Consider the following 22287-nt stretch of genomic DNA (forward strand, 5'->3'; position numbering starts at 1 on the left):
CCTGTTTTGTCAGGTTTAGGAAATTTTTGTATTCATTCATTCATTCATTCATTTAAATTGCCAGCCTTTGGAAACTTGTGCATGTAAAATCTCAAAAAGGTACTCAGACAGTAGAGTAGACTACATCGCATTGCCAGTGACACAATGCAGTAAGACCTTGTGTTTATTTCACATACTAACCACTTATAGTTTATTGAATTCAGTCCACTGATCGTCATGGCAAAAGAAGATTGGCAGTGTTGTCTCCAAAATAAATTATTCAGGAACAACTCTGCAATCAGGTAACATACAGCATGTTTTATCTGCGTTATTTCCCTCTGGATAGGCAACATACCCAGTGGGGCACTGTATTTCAAATACAGCTATTACATGGTGCTGTGCATCTTCCCACCTTATCTCAACTCCAAAGCTTTGTCCTTTTTAGCTAATGGCCTTCAGCAACTCAATGAGAGGCCATTAATGTCAATTCTGAGGATGCATCACAACCATCTAAACCTCATTTCTGACTCTATTACTGTCAGATGATGAACACATCTGTGATGAGGAGAGTTTTGTGAAATGAAAAATTAGTGCCCATCATGCCATTGACAGCCTTTATTCTAGAAGCTATTCAATGTTTTCATGCTTGACATATAAATAAACCCCCTAATTTTGTTTTCAAGTAAGGAAAAATGACCTGAAAATTGCACCTATCATAGTTTTCTTTCAGAGTATATGACAACCTTCTTAAGACTGCCATTATTTGAGAATATTATATTTTGACATTAAGGGGAATTAAGAACTTTTGTCCTTGGGTTTATTTATTTTTCTATTTTTTCTGTTGCCCCTTTTCTTTTATTTGTCTTATTCTGCCTTTTACACTAGGACCTTTTAGCGCAGACTTCACAGAAAATTGAAAGGCTTTCAGGCGACTGCCAGGCAGTTTGCAGCCTGTTTTCCTGAGTCAGAACCATTTTTGCTCATTGTGTTTTACTGCATTAGACTGAGCCCATAACAGGTGCAGGCCATTAAATTACATGAAGACAAATTGAGCTGTTCACTACCCATTTCCAATTTTCTCAGAGGTTGGCACAAAAGGGAATTAGACATAGATCCCCCTATATTTATTTCGTGATATCTCTGTGAGTCTTTGAGGTATTTTGTCTTCCTGCACCATAAAAACACAGCACTGCTTGTTTTATGAGAAGTGACTAAGGTTACACAGAGGCTAAGGGAGTTAACCTCCATATATACAGTAAGACTGCCTTTCATTTCCAATTGCTGCTCAATGATCATAGATGAGTTTGTCCACCTGCACTAGAAATGATACACTTACCCCCACTATACTGTACTGTATGCCTCACTGGTCCTTCGGCTTATTGGTGCAGAAAATAGGACCCCACCTTCCACACCCACTTCTATTGATTATGAATCAGACTGTATTTCATCACAGAATATTTCCTCATTTTTTTGCCAACTTCATTGTGGGTGTTTATGTGCAAAGAGGATTCCAGTGGTTCCATACAAAATTGCAATAGCACTGTTAAGAAATAAGCCCACTTCAATGGAGGATTTGCAGAGCCCACTCAGAGGTAGGAGGGAGCCTTTCAAAGCCACCCTTTTTCTAAGGCTGTTTAGTGTACTCCACACTGAGACTGGCACTACTCAGCATGTTTCCTCTCAGCTTTCTGCCAGCAGAACCAATACCATATTTAAAAACTTAATGCTCCACCAAAGACCTGTCAAAGCCAGCTGTGTCTTTATATGTGTTGTTTATTATTTATTATTTATTAAAATCTTGTTGAAGACATTCTTACCTTTTATTATAAGTTTTCGTTATTTACTGGCAATGTTTAAACGTCAAAATGACTGTTTTCTAGATTCAAAAGTCAAGAATTAAAATCTTGCTGAAGAAAGAGACAGCGACCTCTGAACTTGTGCCTGTAATCTGCTGGGGCCTCTCTTTTAGTTTCCGGGTGACAGCTTCTGATGCTCCTATTAACACTGGTACCACTTTGAACTTTTCTTTTCACATCTGCTCCAATTGTTCCTTAAGCCTCTGGCACTTCTGTTTTCTAATGCTCCTGATGTTGCAGTCTGCTGGGATTGTTTCATCTATCACATCTGGGGTTTTCTGCTTTTCTCACTCGCTCTCTCTCCCTCTCTCTTAATATAAATATATATATATATATATATATATATATATATATATATATATATATATATATATATATATATATATATATATATATATAAACAATAAACAAATCAATATATGCTTAAACCTCACAAAGACATTGCCGGCTCTGTTTCGCCAAAAATGGTATGACTGACCCTTAAATGGCAACTCTATCAACTCTGTGGCAATCCTCCTCCTAGCAGAGTCACAGAGGGAAGTGAGGCAGCATTAATTATGAGCCTCCAAGCTCGAGGGGACAGTTAATCTTTGTCATTTTGTTCCTGGAGACATTTGGTTCTGCCACCAAGATTGGCGCCAGGTCACAGCTCATGACCCTTAACTAAAAATAAGAATTCTACTCACGTTAATGGAAGAAACCTATTCTGTTTTTTTTTTCCAACACATCCCCTCATGGGTGTTTTAGTTCATGCAGTAAACTCTTCTCTGCCTGAAAAGTTTCCATGAACTGAAGAGAAAAGTTACAATTACCATGTCAAGAAAAGTTTGTATATTTTGCAACATGCTGTTAAATAAAATAAAAAAAATAAAAAAAACTATGAAATGTTAACTTATGGAAACCTTTATTTAAGTAACAGAAGTAAATGTTTTACTGACCAGCTTAAGTGTATACTGCTCAAAAAATACAAAATAACACAAGAATGTGTTTTAGTAGTAAGGATTATGCATCTTATGATGGAAATGAAAGATACATTCAAGGACACCCTAAAAGTCAATGTGAAAGAATTATTTGTCCATGTAGTCAATTTTACCAAAATTACATTGCAGTAACTCAAAATGGTAATCAGCAGTTTGTATGGCCCCCACATAATTGCATGTGTGACAATGTTGGGGCAACCTCCTAATCAGATAACAGATGGTCTTGTGAGGGATCTCTTCCCAGATCTGGACCAGGGCATTCATTCCGATATCTAATGGTAGTCAGGGTGCTGTTGCCTAGCCTGTTAGTTCTCGATGGATATGCGTCTCCAGAAAATCACTGGCCCACCACCAAATGGGCCATGCTGACTGATGATACAGGCAGAAAAATGTTCTCCACAACTTCTCTAGACCCCTTCACAAGTGTCACATGTGAATCTTCAAAAAATATAAATCATTAAAATTGCTCAAAATATCCAAATTTTCTGGAAAATGGTTTTATAGCAAAGAAATTTTTTCTTAAAGTTTAAACTCAACTAACAACTGAACTATGCTTTCAATAAATCTGGATAACAGGAATGACAGGATAACTGGATATCAGTTAGCTAGTTTAATGTATTTTATTTTATGTTGTTAAGCCACATATTGTTAAGCTGATTTACAATTATCCAGTTGCTATTTTATTTTTAAATTTTAGACAACATTATAAATATTTTCTTTTGTACATATAATTTGTGTATAAGCTGTTTCCTATCTAATTATAGTTTCCTTGCTGAAATTGTTCAGGCACTGCAATTAAATTGTCAGCTACTTGGAAAAAATAAGTCTTTCACTTATGGTGCCACAGTAACACATTGATGTTAGTGGGAACCATCATAACTCAGGTGTAAAGGGCTGATTGATTCTTGCAGGCAACAAAGCACTGCAGAAAAAAGCAGGGGAGGACTCAGTGAGGCAACAATTTGACAGAATTGGGCCATCACCTCGATTATACCTTCTCAGTGCCCTTTTGTGTGTGTTTAATATCTTTGGAACAAGACAGCAATAAAAACGATCATGATAGTAAAAACAGCCTTTTTTTTAAGTTGCTCCTTCAAAGTCCATCTATTCACATGAGACAGACCCTCATGGGTGCATGCATACATTGTCCCTATACTGACAGCAGGCTGAGGACACAAATGCTTACTTTTAACAACCTAAGCGCCACTGCTGTCTCCAGGGTCATGGGCACAGGTGTAGGAAATATAAAGAGGAGATTTCAGAGCTGCTTAAGCTGTTAATTCTGTTAATGTCCTCACACAGGTTATATTAAAATGCACACCCTGTTTGCCTTTCATCTGCTTTTTACCACGTGCAGAATCTTTTGCCGTGACAACGTGCTGCACCTTCAAGATGTTGAATAGTGCTCTCAAGAGAATATGCCACATAGCAGACAGGCAACGAGAAGCAGGAAACTCTGACTTGAGCTCCTATAAAGATTAATGAGGCTCCGGTTGTCGATGTCATTTTTAGGCCATCTCTGCATGGAAACGAGCGTGGGATGTTTGAGAAAAGAAACCTGCCGTGCAGCATCTCCTGGTTTGAGCTCTGTCCTTCTTATCTTGAAAAGACAAAGATGGGTTGGAAGAGATACAGATTCTGATGTTGGCAATCAGTGTGTCTATCTGAGGATGCATGTGGGGGGGTTGTAGGGAGGCAATGTGTGCTGTTGGGAAGGATCATCAGCTTCATTTATGTAATCAAATCTTACTCGACCCAGGAAAACCCCAACAGCTGCTCCATCTGGACTCCTCGCTTCTGCCACTAACATTTCCACAGTTACACCTGAGGTGGAGCATAGTGAGATTTCTGTGACGCTGACAAGAACAGACAGCACATGAGGAATACAATAGTGGATGACCAACTATCTTTTCTGCTTCGGTCTCTTAAATGTATTTGTTGGTAGCCTAATGTGCTGTAAAATAGTGCCATTTTTCATAGATATTTATAGGCTACATCTTGACTGATTTTCCACCTGTAACTCTTCCCCCAAAAATAGTAAGTTTACTTATCTGCCACCTGTATTATTGAGATTTCCTGGCGATCATCTGTTCAGGACTCACTAAGACCAAGAAATAAAACATTAGTAACGTGAGATGATTAGTGATGAACAATGCCACAGGACATGTTTTTGATACACATAAATTTACACATCCATTTATCAATATCAGACAGTCTGCAACATTTGAGGCTCTGTAGATGTCACTAAGAGATACAGCTGTTTGTCACCGGCATAGCAGTGGAAAAAAATGTTATATTTCTCTATAATCTCCCAGTATAGACCCGTGAGGAACTCCTCAGAGTAAGGACAGCCATGGTCACTAATAGAAGTACAAATTTTCAGTTGTACTCAATAAGATATAATCCATTCCAAAGTCTTTCCAGATATACCAACCCAGTGCCGCAATTTCTAAATCAAATTTTTCTGCACTACTGTAATTCTTAAAATATAATTTGTTACCCGAATAAGCACAGACTCAACTGTGATGCTGCCTAAAACCTGACTTAAAAATTTAAAATATGTTGTTTTGACTTAATGCTTCTAGAAGCTGTATCTAGGCCGTCTTTCCAAAAGCTTTGCTATAAAATGTAACTTTGAAATTGGTTTTTACTTGTTGCAATGTCGATAGATCAACAACAGATAAGTGATTACACACAGATTGCCTTTAAATATACTGGAAGATAGCCAGAGGATAGTCAATTATTATCCTCATAATAATATAATTTCAGTTACTGAACACAACCAAGATCCAGGTTGCTTAACCTTTGCCTTTTGTTTAATTGTAATAAGTAGTTCCAGCTGGCTGGATGGTTTGTTGGTCATGTTGTCACAGCCTTATTTTTTATTTTTTTTTAATTAACACAGTTTTGGTGTTCTGTTATCACTAAAGGTGTCCCATGTTTCCATGCATTGTCAACCCAGAGATGTTAATGTATTTTATTATTAGCATTAGTATTATTCATGGATTGTTTTTCTTTTTCTTTTAAGCTAAGGCTTAAATCACTCTTCCTGCTACACCGAGAATGAAATTTAATCATGCAAACATCTATACAAAAAATACACATTTCTGTGAATATCCTCATGGCTCACTGTATTCAAGAAGAATGATGCCGTGGATAATAAGTGATTATAAATTCCTTACTTTGTATTCTAAGGTTTGAAGAGGAAATGCAAAAAAAAAAAAAAAAATAGGCACTTTTCTTGCACCTCAATAAATTGACACTATGTTGAAAGAAAGTATTTAAGTTAGTTCCGTCTTCAGTGCAGACTGGCCTTATTTGAAGTGACTCTGTGCCAATCACAGATCACAAAGATAATTACCATGGCTAAATATGAACAGCTGATTAGGTAGACTTTTTATGGTTTACACTACCTTTAATACATGGGTGGGAAAGGCTCAATTCTGTGTCCTGTACTTAGGGGGGGAAATGCCTGAAGAAACTGAGTAATTATTTGTCAGAGTTATTATCAGAGTAAATCAGCTGACACTTTTCCAGCTGCCAGAATAAATGGTATTGCAGAGATTTATTTTTGTTCCAAACTACACTGTTTATTTCATCAAAGCATGACAAAAGGTTCCATTAATTACAATAGAAACAAATTACAGTCTCTTTGTAATATACAGTAATTGCTTTTTCCAAAGTCTTTTAAATTTGTTGCTAACAACGTAGCTCAAAATTAATGAAGGCAAAACATGTGAAACATATTTCATCAACTCGCTGAGCTTTACCTCAATCTATTCATCATTGTCCACAGGGAGGCAAACTTGACTACAACAGAATAGATTTCGATATTCTGACTCCTCTGATTCAATGTAAAGCCAAAACATAATGACTGCGAGAAAAATCTTTTTGGCCAAATTTTTTTTTGTCCAAATTTGATACAGTTACTAAGACATGACATCTAGAACTGACAGTTAACATTATATACTAGTTAACTTTCAGTGATATGTAATAGTCATGTTGCAACTGTTATGGAAACTGTCTCTTCATTAATCCATCCATTTTCTTAATCACTTACCTAACTTATGGTCGTGGAGGGCCTAGAGCCTTTCCCAGCTATCAGACCCCAGTCCATCAAAAGCTTCCCACAATGAGATAAACCACACATGCCCACATATACCCTCATAGCCTTTCAAATCATTAATTAACCTAACAATCATGACTTTAGGAGAAAGAAGGCGTATCCAGAGGAAACCCACACAGCCATGGGCAGAATATTTTTAAATACAAGGGGTTGAGGTAACTAAATGGTTCAAATCTGGAACCTTATTGCTGTGAGGCAACAGCATAACAACTGCACCTGTGTGCTGCCTTAGGTTAACTCTAGGTTAAATACATAAAATAAATAAAGAAGTCCATATATATATAGCAAACTTGTTTAAAATGTTGCATGTTCATGATGTATAGGTTATTAAACTGTGATTTTAACTAGATTCTGTGGCCTACGGGGTTTTTGTAAATTACTGCTTATGAAACTTGTTTAATGGCCTAAAATGTCAAATCAGCTTTTCAAGAAACTTGTGTAACCTGAATGAGTGAGAAAAATAAAAACTGAAAACAATGCAAAAGAACTCCTGCGCATTGTGTTGCTACTTATTGCTGAAATTCAGCGTGGCAATATACTTAACCTGATAAAGACTGTACAGACCAAAATGTTTCCGTCAAAATAAATATTCCACCAGTACATGAGACAGTGTGCAGAGGTTTTTCATTGTTTTGAAATTAGAAAAAAGAATTGAAACAGTATCTTCATAATTAGTCAATTATTCCCTTACAGTGGCATGACTACACTAATGTAGGTTTCATCCCTGTGTCTTTGACTCAGTGTTTCCTCCTGGCAGAGTTTGTGGGTGTTTTTCTTGTTTCTGTAGATATATTTGCTGGCCAAAGCCCAATACCTCCCCCGCATCATGTCTCATTTGTCCTCCTATGGCATTGCTCTGTCTTGACACTTACTCCACACTTATCCATCCACATGAGGAATCCCTCAAGTTTAGTTTGCTGTGTAGTTAACTGTAATTAATGTTTTTTCTTGTTTTGGGGGTCACTCTTGCCAAAAAGAAACACAGAAGGTTTGATAGAACCAAGAAGCTCAGGTGGACATTGCAAAAACAGGGCAGGCAAGAGGTACTTTCTCAAAAATTATTAAGTTTTGATGCCAGCAGCAGCAGCTCACACAGAAACAGTCTTCATATCAGGTCTGGAATTGATGTTAAATGAATGGATGAGACCGTGGTGTGGCTTTAGATGACTGTGAAAGGTGTCTGACTTTGTCGTGTGTTGATGCAGGTGTAAACTCAGGAAGTGAGAAAAAATTCACAGTGAAATAACAGGAGGAAAGGCAAGTCAAGGAATAGCAGGGATGGTGGCTGGAGTTCTGAGCACCTGGCTCTAAACAAAGCTAGAAAGCAATAAGCCAGTGGCACTATGTGGTGGTGAGTCAGTTATGTTGAAAGCCTCATTTTCTTATCAAAGTTATTAGAAATGTTAATTGGCATCTCAAAAAGCTGTTTCCTAGAAATTGCCAGTGATAATGCTGAAGTTTGGCAACTTAGGAACAGCACCTTGTACGGTTTAGATCCAGGTCATGCATGTCAAACCTGATGAACATTGACTCAGAAGTATTGCTTACAGATAGCAGAGCTGTAGATTGTTGACTTAGTACCTGGAATAGGAGGATGAGGAGGCTTCTAACTGCTGGGCTGGAGAATAACTGGTGTAATAGGGTGGTGTCTCAGAAACAAGCTGAAGGACAGTATGCAGAAAGGCAGGAATAGGTAGGAATGTACAAGACCAGAGGTTAACTGACTCAGGAAATGGAGCTGGTTGGGTGCTAGTAGCTTATTAGCTTCTATTGAGATCTGAATTTCATTAGAATATTTAGCCATCCTAGAGCTAACCCAGCACTAGATGTAATGGTCTCCTCCATAAAGGCACGTGCTCTCAGCCTCCTCTCAATTTCTGAAGTGGTTTTACTTATTAGGCAAAAAGTCCAACAACTTATCACTCACAAAAAATGTCTTACCTTCCCAGGCTCATCTATAGAAAATATTTGCTCTGCTCATTCTTGATCAGTTATATGTAGAGTTAAAAAACAAAAAACAACAAAACCGCAGACAAGAAGGTAAAGCGCACAAAAAACACATAGCTAACAGATGTCCAACAAGAAGGTAACGCAACAAAAATGAACAATATGAAAAGGGTAACCAGATTTTAGGAACAACATTGAAACACTGGGAGAGAAACTTGCAGGTCACAGACAAACTGAACGCTATAATAGGAGAAGGTTAAAACAGTGTCACATGGGCTGGTACAAAGACAGGAAATTAAATTAACCAAAGAAAAACATTGTATTCAGATTAAAACAGGAAACAGAGGAACAAAGACCATGACACATGTTTGACCATAAAATAACAACTATCTGACTATGTTCAGGTGAGTGGGAGATGTAGGACAAAGGAAGTGTGAAGAATGGGAGAGGCCTCCCTGCATAGCCAAGCTCATCTAATGAGTCGTCTTAGTGTAATTTGGCCTTGTGGTTTGTTTCTCTGTTCCCCTTGCTCATCAAGGCCGGAAGGGTCAGCAGGCTCAATATCATTTCCTTAATTACTCACCTCATTAACACATGGCTCCTCTCACTCTATTGCTGCTCAATTGATACTCACATCAACTGCAGTGGGCCTCTCATAACACAGCCTGATCGATTGGGCTCACTCTTGTTACAGCTGTTAACATTATTGGCAAAGATAAAAAAGAGGTCTGGGATTGGAGCTCAGGGTGTGTCAAGAAAGGAACCACTTTCTGATTATACATAGGCAGTAATATATGATGTGAGGTGACACCTTTTTTTCTTATGTAAATTACATTTACTGACAAAGATCATTTGTGGCTTCAGTGACATCTGCACTTAGCTTCTCCTGATGATATGTATAAAATAATACGCTTAAACTAAGAGAAAAGTAGAAAGCACATTTCTACTAAGCCTTTGGAAAAAGAACAAAAGAATTTTCCCCTTGTAATTCTAAAGTTGCAGATTAAAAAAAGGTTTGAATAATGCATAAACACAAACCTCTTTCAGGGATCAGTAGCCTCTCTGCTGACCAGTGATAAATCACGTCTGCACTATCAGTCCTGCTAAAGTTAAGCGGACGATAAGTCAGGTGCTAGAGAGACAATGATAAATTCTTATCCTTTCCAGTGGAGATGGGGGAATTTTTGGATCCGCTTTGGTCTATCTTGACATTTGTATTATTGATTCTCTTTCTTTTGTGCTGCTTTGGCTTAGGTTTCTAATTGGATCCATTCTCTACCTGACTTGTACTTTATAGTCCATTCAAATTATACTTTTCCCCAGAGTGTCAACATAAGGTTAAATCCCTTTTTTTTTTTTTTTTTGGAAGACTGCATGAAAAGGCATGCATTTTTATTTAGTATAATCCAAACAGAAAAAGGAAAATGAGATTGGATAAAATGCGTTGTATCAATGGTACATAAATACTAGCTGCTTAGTGGTTTCCCCCAGCAGAGGGAAATAAAAAGACTGCTTCTTTGTCCTTTATGCAAATCTTATTTTTTAGTTTTCCTTGAGTAAATCTTCCAGCAGTCTATTTAATTTTAAACAATTTTGCAATTATTGTACTGTAATTCTGATACATTTCACAAAGTGATAAAGTAAAGGCCTTTTGGTTATGTTTTTGGTTTAACTGAATATCCCAAATAGCATATTTTTAAGATACAGGTGCTACAGCTAAGCTGAACACTGTAAATCTAACCTAAAGGATACAGAGGGTAGCTTCTTATATTGGCACAGAGGTATCTAATACAGTGACATATCACTTCCACTCAGTTTGCTCCATTTATTTGATGCCTCTCTCTGAAAGGACGATATTGTGTTTGAGGCTGGAGTTATTGCAGCCATTTGTTTGCTGTAGAGTGGCTTTATCGAAGAGCAGATATAGGAGAGTATGTTTTCTGAATATAACAAGCTGCTTCAATCCTGTCCTCCACTTTGTTGGAGGTTTGATGTGATTAATACTGTCGTGGACAGGATTAATGAAAGTCTATTTTTAAAATACAAAGGCTTGCTTGTGCAAAAATACACTTAGAGCTACAGCTTTATGAGAACAAATAAGACATCAGGTCTTCCTCTGATTTTTTTTTTTTACTTTTTTATGTCTATTTTTAACCACTGTATATTCTGTCTATGCATCAGTGTATGTTTTGGTCTCTTTCTCAGTATCTTTTGCATATAAACATTTAATATTTAAGGGTGTAATTATTCTGATAAAACATAGTCTTCTGTCCTAGTGCCATTTCTTTGCATCAAGACAACAGATATGCTGTTATAGAAATACACCTTTTGTATGTAAGCAAAGTTTTGTGTATAACTGTATATCTGTTTAATATAGTGAATATATCTCTCAAAGAAATCATGCTTTTGCACTGGTACAACACATTCAAACAGATAAATAAATGCTATTAGAAGTATATTGCCACTTAATAGTAAATATGTACAAAGAATTGAATCCTTACTTAGTACTTGAACATTTTGAAGATTTGCATGCTGTCATATTGTACACTTAATTATTTGCACAGTACACAGCTCTTCATAATTTTGTGGAGATACAATACAATACAATACATAATAATAATAATAATGGATTGGATTTATATAGCGCTTTTCAAGGCACCCAAAGCGCTACATGTACATTTAGGAACACATGTAAGATTTGGACGTGGAAAGTCAACACAAAAATCTCAACTTTAGAATCCATGATTTATTGAGTTCAAAATCTTGTGAAATAAATATCAAAATTAGAAGTCGGACAAATTTCAGCTTGACATGACATTAACAGGCCATTTATCAGTCCCTTTTAACTAATGTTGCCAGTGCTATTATCCATCAGCAAGATATCATTCAATCACATCATCATATTCATCACTGTCATCAGTAATTATCATACCCTTGGTATCCTTGTCAATCTGGTAGAAAACTAATTATTAAAGGCCTTTTGAAAATGTTTCGTTTTACAATATCCACAGAGGATGTTTTGTTAATGTTTTACAATTTCATAGTACCTTAATACATATGGCATACTAATTTTAAATATTTAAATTTTAAATAAAATGCATTAAGAATGACATATTCCATCAGGGGGAATATTCTTTCCTGACATTCTGCAATAGTAAAAAGTGCAAAAACACTTGAGCTACTTGAAAAGTAGAAAGTACATTTGTAAGTCAACAGTAACGATAGGATAATGATGATTATTGTAACTATTCATTTATGTTAAAAAGCCACAATTTTTTTTATGTATAATTTTTTTTATTTTAGCAAACAGCACATGGTGTTTTGGTCATGATATGCAGTGAGTTGTGTGTGTGAGACCACATAGCCATGTCCTTACCAGTCAAGTGAAGCCGTTCTCTGGCTTGTGATGCCAGCATGCATGGTTTGCTGTGCAGCAGCCCGTTCATGTGTGTTCTTATATGCCCTGCTTAACAACAGTGCCTAGTCAAAATAATCAACCCGTTATCACATGTATCATTTGAGCGTGGTTAATTCTTCAGGTTATATGCATGTAATATATTATTACATTTACATAGAGAAGGAACAACAAAGGTAGTATGTAACACCTACACTAAAAGGCAAACTAATTAATTTGTCCAAAATCTCTTCAGAATAATTCCTGTATCTACACAATTTCGTACCACTTTATATAATAAATTTACCTACATGCCAATTTAAATGTTTTTTGTAGAGTTCTGTAGTGTTATTGGTTATTGCCTGGTACGGACAGCAGATGTCAGATAATTTAGCTCCCAAGATGCTTGTTTTCATTTTTAGTGGTCAAGGGGGTTTTATTTCCAGAATACATCTGTTGTATATTTTCACCTGTTTGCAGGTTAGCCCGACTCCTAACTCATTATGTGATGCTGAGGCAAAACCCCTCAGCATTACATTTTATTTCACAGGCTGAGTTTTCATTACTATTTGTTGATGAGATGTTTCTCTCTTCCTTTCTTAAAGTGAAGTAAAGTGAATTGTCCCTAAACAGCTTCACTGTTACTAATTTGCTACATGTATGTGGTATGGCGGATGGGCATATTAGAGCACATCAGAGTCATCACTATGGCAATCAACAAATTCGAAGTGAAGGTTGCTGCAGATGGGTTAAATTTTAAAAATGTTGTATTTTAACTATAACCATGGTCCTTTCTTACACCAGTGGGCTTTAGGTCCTAAAATTAATCAAAGAGTGACTGAACACAAATAGTATGAAAGGAAAGTCTTAAAATAATAGTCCCACAAAAGACCGCATCCTCTTGGGTGAGCATCCAGCTAATAATTTATACCTCAAATCTGTCAACCTCTAATATGTTGACTCATGTAAACATAACGCATTACTGTCACATATCCAGTATATTTTAATATATAATATCCCCCCACTTGATGATTGCTCTTTCCTCATCAAACATCCCAGCGTGTCATTGTACTGACAGGCAGATCATTCTCCAGCAGTTCATAATCTCTCAGGTTACACCTTCTCAACCGATATCAGTCACTTATGGTATAAAGGATAAGCTGGGTGAGGCATGAGGAAATAGCTTTTTTAAAAATCACATCTGGGTAATGAGCCCTGCATTTCCATGGCAGCACCAGGGAACACGGTGGAATAAATGAATATCTATACATCCTTGAGGTGTTTCTGTTTCGTGGGAAAGTTCCATGTTATTGGCCCATGGCACCTCCTGTTTTGGAGGTCTTAAGAGGGCAAGAAGAAGCATGAGGGAGAAAGTCATTATGAGCGGTCTTCCTCAGCACCAGCGTGGGTCAGCAGTGTAGATTAGCATTTTAATGAGAGGAGCACTTGGAAAGCACAGCAGGATGACCTATCAGGTGGCACTCAGTGTATGTAAATGATTAATTAGAGTCTCTAAAATTCATGGGGATCATTCCCTTGTTAAGCGAATGGGGAGCCAATCAGAGTGCAATTTCAGAATTAATACTGTCTTGCTGTATCACAGTCATCCACCAAATGGAATATGATGATAATTGAGTGTGGATTAATAAGATTTCTTTTCAAATATTTAAGAACATTGTGACTGGAAGCTGCTATAAAAAAAAACATGCTGGAGAGCCATGAGCAGTTACTTGAAGCAACAACAAAGATTTTTATAGTTTTATTAGTTTAAAATTAAACCTGTGTTATATCTAAATTAGCAAAATCCTTTAAAAGGAGGTTTGTAGGTGAAAAACTGGCATGGTACCTGATTTCTTTTTTCCCCTAGGATTTGATTACCAGTTAAGTTGATGTTCTGTTGTGGAGTTGTTTTTAAATCCTTTTTGTTTTTTAATTCAGCTTAAGTTCATACTTCAGTTCCTGCTCCTCCCTCTGTCTTGTCTTTCTGTGCTCTCCCAGAGTTGGTTCTTTCGGATCAGTTTTGATTGGTGTTCATTTCCTGTTTTATTCTGATAGCTGGTTTCCAGTTGTTTATAGCTTTGGGGTTTTTTTTACTCCTGTCTGTTGTTTTGCATTTATTTGTGTCTTGTTCCCATTCTGCATGAGTCCTCTGTGTATAAACAGTTTTGTCTTTACGTCTTTCTGTCACGGTCTCGCTGGCAGACCGTGGGGATGTGGGGAAAGGAGGACCCAAAATGCAGGACTCTACAGTGCAACAGTGTTTATTTACAGTGGTGACAATCCGAACAACAATAAATCCCCCCGTGCGATCCCAACTCCCGTTCCGTGTCTTCTCCTTTATCCCGTGCTCCGTGCTCTGTCTCCGTTCCCTGTGTACTCTCCGTGTGCTGCCTCCTGGTCGCCACAATTCCTCCTGAGGAAATACGCATACCAAAGGCAGCCGTGAGTACAAAACCTAACAGTAGACTTGCACTAACCTTGCACAATACACTTAAGACTGACGGGAAGTCACTCAACGATCCAGCGTCGAGGAGCTCTCAGCCACACTGTTTTGAAGCTCCTCTGACGAGGCTTGATCGGCGCCAGGTGTGTGTGGATTCCTGGGTGGGACCGGCCAGCTGGCAGGGCCACACCCACCAGGCCTAAAAGTGCCTGCCACGACCGCACCCTCACATACACAAGCACACACCCCTAAACACCTGACAGTACACCAACACGGAAAAACAGGACAGCAGACACAACCATAATAACAACAACCACAATAATAATAATAATAATAATAATAATAATAATAATAATAATAATAATAATAATAATAATAATAATAATAATAATAACTACAATAGTAGTCCACACTGCTCACGGACCCCGAATCCCTGGAACTGGGTCCGTGACAGTTTCACTTAAAAGGATGACTGTTTTACCGCCTGTATCTCTCACATGGGTTTTCCATGTCCCCAGTTCAAGGTAAACCTTGTTTTCTTTTTCTTTTCTTTTTTTTTACTCCAAGTTCTGATCTGCATTTGGGTCCATTTTAGGAAATGAAACGTTATACCTACCAAATTTGGAAAGAATTTGTAGTTATGCATATCAAAAACGAAGCTAACTTTGACAAGAACAAGCTAAAACATGCTTGTATATTTCATGTTACCCAACTTCTTTCAAGACTAAATAAAACAGGACATCGCAGCATATTGTAATTTGTGGGTGATGAGTGTGATTACATAAATAATATAAATTTGAATACAATGTTGATTTCATGAATTTAAAATAAGTTAACCGTTTTTTGTGCAGATTTCTTTTATAAATGTCCATACACTTGATTATCATTTAAATCTACCCTGGTAAAACAAAACCAAGAACAACAACAAAAAAACGCTCCCTCAGCAAGTCAAAGAAAAGTAATTTGTGAGAAAGATTGGGCGTGCTTTATAAAACTGCCCAAGCAGAGCTTATACAGAACATTTACTCGTCCTTTTAGTCACTTCATTAATAAAATTCAGTAGGTATTCAGGGTGAGAAAAATATTAAAATAGAACTGACTTTTTAACCATTTCCCCTCAAAGACTATTAAAAAGTATCTCAGAAACAATTTGTTATATTTAATGTCTGCCACAACCGGCATTAACTTTGTGAAATTTGCACTTAAAATTTGAAACGTGTCATAGGTCTGACGTCCAAGGTAAGGCATCCTAACTGAAAAAGAGAGTGTGAATGGCTCCTTTTCTGATGTGAGCGGAGTTTCCTGATTGGAGATGATCTATCATCCGTGTGAGACTGTGCAAGTCAGTGTGTGTGTGTGTGTGTGTGTGTGTGTGTGTGTGAGATTAGTGGAAAATCCAATATCACATGAATATCATGAGCTATGCATCTCTTTTTAGTTATACAAAACTGCATCAGTGGTCCAGTAAAAATATATCAGTATCACAACAGTTTTGCCCAGGTGTATCCCAACACCGTCTGGGGAGAGATTCATAGTAAAGTTAGACATAGACAGTATTCTTCACCAAACTATAATTTTAGTAGGATCAGGAGGCGCAACACTGATGTAACCATGCAACAAGGTCATTTTAAGGAGATTCATTCCACGTAATGAACGTGAACCTTCAAAATGTCACAGAGTGTTGATTCAAGAATATCGTTGTTCACCTTTTATAGTTCAGCAAAGCAACTCATTCATACCTGAAACACATCTATTATCTATCCTTAATGTATATGTGATAAGAGCTTGTTTTTCCTGTACTGCTCAATGCTGGTTAACAACTGTTTTTGCAGGAGTGAGTTTTAAACAGAACTCCTTATACCTGCACATTTCCCAAGTTACTACATAAAAAATTCCTTAGTGGGAGATCAGGTTGGGGCTTTTTTGTTTGTTTGTTTTAGTTTTACTTTGTGAATGCAGGAGGAATAATTCAAACTACTTTCATGCAATTGAAGGCCAGTGCAGCAAAACCTTGAACAAAGCTCAGGCTGGTCGTGTATACATGTAATTACCACCCAGGGATTGTGCTTAGTGGTTCTTGGCATCCAAAACACTGCCTGCCCCATGCTTTCTTAATCACTCTAATTACACTGCTGATTCTTTTTGCTTTTGATTACTTCCTGAGAAAAAGCCAGTGGGGAGCACACTAATTCATGCACAAGATTTAGGTAAAGCTTTGAAAACACATCCTAAAAAACTCTAATTGGAACCTCGTGGCCACAGCAGATATGTGCCTGTTGATGTGACAGTTTGATCAGAAGTTAGTAGTGTGTAGGATTCTTTAATTTAAGAATTAAATCCATTGCTTTATCAACATTTTGTTGCAACAGAGATACGTTTTCTGAAAGGTGCTGGAAAGACAAACAGGTTTGTGTATTGCCCAAGGACACTAAAGCACATGGAGGGGCTAGATAATAAACCACTAGCCCTGGAAAACCCAGAATCACCTAAGCTATAGCCAACATATTCTCATATTCTCATAGTCTGATTTTCCTTAATCAAATAAAATGTGACCCTAAGTGGTCAAACTAAAGGAATGAATTAAAAGCCATTATCTCAGTTTCATTACACTTTTCTTCATTGCACTACTCTGGCAGTTGTATGGGTTTCAACACTGACATTCTCATTATTGTGTTAAACATGAATAATGTATGAGAACGTTAATATTCTAATTCACTGTGTGTTTAGTTTCTGTAACATCCTGCAGTGCAGCTTTCACTTATTGCGGCATCTTTTTCCTCACATTGTCTGAATTCATTTCCATTCTTCAATCTTCTGGAGGCCTATACATACATGTAATTCATGACAGTATTGACAACAATCTTGAATGCACTTCACCACCAAGAACTCCTTGTGTAAAACTTGGGTTTATTAAATGGATCATATAGCAGTGAGATATTCATACGGTGCTGTGCTGAATAAAATGGAGACAATTCCAATTCCAGTAGCCAGGTCCCACTCCCCAACAAAAACCACCATCATCACCACAACACTTTGGTTTGTCTGGCAATAGAGGCAATAAATAATATATTACAAGACATAATAATAAGTTAATCAGCGGGATAAAATATCCTCTTGCTTTCTTACAGGATAAAGAACTCATAGCAATAGATAACCGGACATCTGGCAAAGTGGAAAGCTATGTTGTCCATCGTTATAACAGGGGAGCACACTGCTCACTATGAGGCAATACTAGTGTGAGCCAAATCTTTTAATTAATTCTCAAATTTTCATCACACTGTGAAAGTGGTCTGTAGATTAGCAGACTGGATTATAAACAATGAAATTGTAATTTTTTTCAAATATACTGCACACCGTGGTCAAATTTCACTTTACGAGTGATGTTAACAGATGTTATGTTATGGGTTTGTGCTGGCTCTTTTTATTTCTTCTGGCTTTGTTGCACATTTAGCGATTGGAGTTACACAAATCCCCTGATAAGTAGCAATTGAGGCTGCTTTATTTCTCAGCAGAGATTTATTTACTAAGTCGTTTGGGAAATTAAGTAAAAAGGGGGAAATGCCTGTTTTAGTTTGGTATGAAACTGAAGACTTTCTATGGAGAGTGGATTTCTGCTCTGCTGATAATGGCTTCCTCCTTGGAGAAAACACACAGTGTTGTGCCAAACCCAGCTCTGTAAATTAAGGGTTTCATATAGTGAAGTGTTATCCCTCTGTAATAGGAACAGAACCACTCCACCAGTCAATAATGAATGAAACTAATAATAATGTAACTACCTACATTATTCAAATGATCCCTCAGCAGACAGAACTGTGTGTAATGACGCTTTCTGTTTGACTGTATGAAACTGCAGCCGTTCATTCAGAAGACACACAAAATCCAGAGGTACATGACATGATTATGCATGCTTGTCGTGTCATTGGAAAATGACAAGGCCATAGTGCCTGCATGGCTTACACTTTCTTTTTTTTCTTTGAAAAATCTCACTCAGAATTTGAATTACCTCATTCTCAATGCCAATATACATTCATTTCTTATTCTAACTATATTATAGAGAGTTTTGTGGTTATTTTACAAATAAAAGAAAATTGCACAATCTTTTGAGCTGTTCACTAAAAAAAGTTGTTCACAAGTGATTAACTAGATAAACCTGGACTCTGGGAGTACTGTATATCACATTTGTTGGGAATGGGTGTACACTCTATGAAAAACATTCGAGACTATCTGAGACCATACCACGGCCGTGATTAGATATATTACAGCTATAGACTTGATAATGTTAATGATTACCATGGTGGTGCAAGAGATTACCCTGTAAGTAGGTGGTCAAAGAACAAAACAACAGACTAGTATTTACCAAGTACGAATGTATTTCCCTGGTGATACGTCTTTCCGATTCTGAGACCTTATCCTTCATTGAGGTAGTGTAATGATCTAGTACCTGCTCCATAACCTAGTTCTAATTGCCCCATTGGTGCAGTGTTTTATAATGGATGTCTCTTACAGGGAAATATTGGATAGTATGGCCTAATGACTCTGTGAACAATGTAGCAGTTAAAGTGCTCCAATTAGATATGGTCCCACCTGTGACTCTAAGGTCTCTGTGTTGCGGAGACCAAGACTTTGACACAGGTAAGTGGGCTGCTTAAGGAGAAGACAGATGACACAGCAGAAGCATCTCACAGGCTGACTGCATTATCCAGTTTACCCACCCACTCCCAACCAAGAGTAAGGCAACCAGCAGGGCAGATGGGACCAGAATTTGACTCATTTAAATAGGCCTTGGAGTTGCCAGTTGGCATTTAGCCTGTGAACTGAGGCAGAAAATAACACCGTGTAAATAATGAAATAAGCCTTCATTTAATGAAAGATTCAGGCTCCATGTCCTTTAACTAAAAGTTTCCCACATGCCAGTGAGTGATGTGGTATACAATGAATATTACTCACTTGTCTCTCTTCTTTCTACCTGTCTTTCCTTTGGTTATATACTGTCTTACATCTCTCCAACACAACAGATTTGTTTCATAACATAGCAAGCTAATCAGTGCTGTTAACAAGACAGTTACACAATAACAGATGGGTAATTTACATGTAAGACACAATGCAATGGGGCATCATGTATGAAACATATGGGGCATACCATCTAATAACAGAGCAAAGATAGTGGAAGCATGACAAGTATAGCTTCAAAGCCAACAATGTGTATGCATCAGGAGACGGCTGGTAAACAAGATTTATACTGTGAACACTGAGGGGGCTGAAAACCCATCAAACCATAACTTATCATGCTCTTCTAATTAGCCTTTTCTACTGTGCATTTCAGTGCCCTTACCAGCAGACAGGAATTATAGCTTATTAATATTCTGCTATTACTTGCAATTCTCGCATAATTTTTCATAAGCATAATATGACTTAACAACAAACGATGTCAAGTCACAGCAGCACCGCCAGCAAGATTCCTTGTTATACTTAATAAACAGTTGCCTAAATAATGTTCAAGAACATAATGTAACAATCAAAGTCACACAAATTTATGGCAGCAAAGGCTTTGTGTTTCCATGTTGGGAACATGCAAAGTCAATTTGTATTTTCAAGTCCACCCTCGGGCGCAAAATGCCAAACTTAGCAGCTTTTCAAACCTCAGGAAGTTGCCTGTCATTACCTGTTGGTATCTCTTTTACACACAAATGTATTTTAAAAATGATGTAATCTTGTCATTTGTTTGGCATTTAAACTGTAAAAGCATATTTTTTTCTGGGGTGACTTACCCTCTGGTATTTCACTGGTTTAAAACTATAGAATGACTAATCCTGCATTATGCACTGCCCCCAAAATCATGTTGACCATGTTAGCCTATAGTAGATAAAATGACACGTAAGTAGTAAATTTATAGAACTAATTTTATTGTAGGTCTTTGGCCTTTATTGGAAAAGGGGACTCACTGCCGTATAAGAGACAGCTCACTTTTAGCATAGTGTAGGGCGGTTTGCCCTTTTCTTTCTGTGTAGACAGGTTAGGTGACTGACTTCACAACAAAAAATATAGAATACAAGAGAGAGGCAAACTCGGAAGCACTTTGCAACTCTGTGTTTTCAAGTGCTATACAAATAAAGTTATTATTATTATTAAATCAATATAGATGCATTATAATAAAGGGATCTATTTTTTTTTCTCTTTTTGTATATTGATTAAATCAAGTCAGAATAATAAAAATAGCTTGAAGTGGCATCCACATGCAGACTGAAACTCACAATGTAAGTTTCTCCTCCTCTAGTGTTTATTCAGTCTTATCAAAGATTCCTATTACAGTGAATATTCCATGAAATTTCCCCAGTGCCTTACACAATACTGAAAAAACAAATGAGTTTGTATCACACAGCAGAAATGAGGATCTATAAACAAAGCAGAGAATTGTTATCTGAAATAAGACACTTTTTGACAAGATCACATCCTCAGTAGAGGTCAGATGTCTTGGGTCTGATGCGCTCCTCGGTGATTGGATTATTCTGCTATTCAAGCAGAAACGCTGCTTGACACACAAATGTAAAGTGAGAAAATCCAATGTGTAAGGCAAAATGAGATGCTAATAGAAAAGAAGAATTGCCAGAAGAAATTCAAAGGAGAGGCAACGCATATGATATTTTGAGACTGAGGGCAAGACTGATGTCTAATGCCATCTCAGCTTTACTGCTATAAGAGGAGGATGAGACTCAGAGAGAGAGATAATCACAGAGCGTGATCAGCTTTTATGTAGGCAATCATATCAACACTAATCCCTTCCTTGCCAAACAATTTCAGTGTTGGCATGCTTGTAGCTAGGCACCCAGCTGGCAGCAGCATTCACTGACCAGTGCAGTGTTATTTGATTGTCTTGCACAGTCTTTCCTTTTTGATAAAGCACACAGTTAGGGCTGGATCAGTTGGCCCTGAATCCTCCCTTAGTAACAATGCAATAGGTCTAGGCTACCGAGGGCTTCCCATGATGCACTGTGTTTCTTCTTCACTCATCTTTTTCACTCACTGTGTGTTTATACACCACTCTGCATTTAATCATTAATTATTGTTAACCTCTGGCTCTCTTCTACAGCATGTCGTTGCCCTGTCTCCCTCCCCTCACCCAGAACCGGGCACGGCAGATGGCCGCCCCTGTCTGTCTGAGGCGTTCTTCCTGTTAAAAGGGAATTTTTCCTTCCTTCTATCGCCAAAGTGCATGTTCACAGAGGGTCCTCTGATTGTTGGTTTCTCTTCTGTTTTCTCTGTATTATTTTGGTTCTTTACCTTACAATATAACACTCCTTGAGGCAATGGTTGTTGTGATTTGGCACTATATGAATTCAATTTAATTGAACTGAGTTTAACATTCTGCCACACAAACCTTATTAGACCAGGAAAAGGCAGCCCAACCAAAACTAATGTAATCGTACCAGCAGATCAGCACTGAAGTCTACACCACGCAGTAGCCACCTTTAATTAGCCCATGTAAGCCGACCCATATTCGTTGCACGAAAAGCTGTTCCTTTCACTAAATTAGCCTGTCAGTCAGAGTACATTCCCAAGACTCT

At 37.5% G+C, this 22287-nt stretch overlaps 1 protein-coding gene and 1 long non-coding RNA gene across 3 annotated transcripts in view; one reads left to right on the forward strand and one right to left on the reverse strand.

The window, feature by feature from the left end:
* Window positions 1–22287, forward strand: part of chst8 (carbohydrate (N-acetylgalactosamine 4-0) sulfotransferase 8) — a 173875-nt gene that overhangs the window by 61133 nt on the left and 90455 nt on the right. The gene's annotated exons all lie outside the window — the stretch shown is intronic.
* On the reverse strand, window positions 14528–14890 carry LOC146718298 (uncharacterized). The gene is made up of 2 exons (XR_014917460.1): window positions 14785–14890; window positions 14528–14695 (listed from the first exon to the last, which is right to left on the reverse strand). It is a non-coding gene; the product is annotated as an uncharacterized LOC146718298 (long non-coding RNA).

The sequence above is a fragment of the Copadichromis virginalis genome, linkage group LG1 (genome assembly GCF_057382275.1).
Source record: "Copadichromis virginalis isolate Kocher_CV1m ecotype Utaka linkage group LG1, C_Virginalis_male_GT1.1, whole genome shotgun sequence".
NCBI lineage: Eukaryota > Metazoa > Chordata > Actinopteri > Cichliformes > Cichlidae > Copadichromis > Copadichromis virginalis.